Source organism: Habropoda laboriosa, unplaced genomic scaffold (genome assembly GCF_001263275.1).
Source record: "Habropoda laboriosa isolate 0110345459 unplaced genomic scaffold, ASM126327v1 scaffold193, whole genome shotgun sequence".
NCBI classification, from domain to species: Eukaryota; Metazoa; Arthropoda; class Insecta; order Hymenoptera; family Apidae; genus Habropoda; species Habropoda laboriosa.
This window is the reverse complement of record NW_017100342.1, coordinates 757,111-757,841: the sequence shown is the minus strand read 5'-3', so window position 1 is coordinate 757,841 and position 731 is coordinate 757,111.

The window sequence follows — 731 nt, the reverse complement described above, 5'->3', positions numbered from 1 at the left end:
TATATATAATAAAGATATCCTAACAATTTATCCTCCTATTGCAATTTAATAATATACTTTTCTTACAGAGCTTCATTGTATGTTTGAAAAATGTACCTTTTTATCGCATGTTAGCTTTAATTAATTCTAAGATCGAAAACTGTACCGAGTATGAAGTGAGCGTGAACGAGTGTCTTAACTTTAAGTAGTTCGTAAGATAAAATAAGTTAGCATAAGACAATAGAAAATATTCTATTCATCCGCCGATGGACGTCGTGGGACGCGTGCGTTTTAACTTTAAATAATTTATCAAATAAAGCAACTAATTCTAAGATAGAAAAATTGTATTGAATACCATGTGCGCGCTCTCTTACAGAGATACGCGACTCATTCGTAGCATAATTAATAAAATACCATCTACATTTTCAACATCTTATTAAGGAAGAGTACGAAATTTTTAGAGTTTAAATATTGCATTGGGAATGAGAAAATGATTAGAGTTGCGATTTAAAGTGAAATACAAGACACTCTTTTTGATAAAAGTATCTATTTCCTTTGCTACGAATGAGAATCGCGTATCTCTGAAGATAGAGAGCTGCCAGTAGGGCCCTTGTTTTTGTCGGGTCCCTTGCGTAGTCACCTCCTCGTGGTGGGACCTGGTAATTGGTATCCTTTTCCAAAGAAAATTCTCACTTTTGCAAAAGGATACCAAGCTAAGAACTACGCGTACCTGTGACCATTCTGATCCTCAC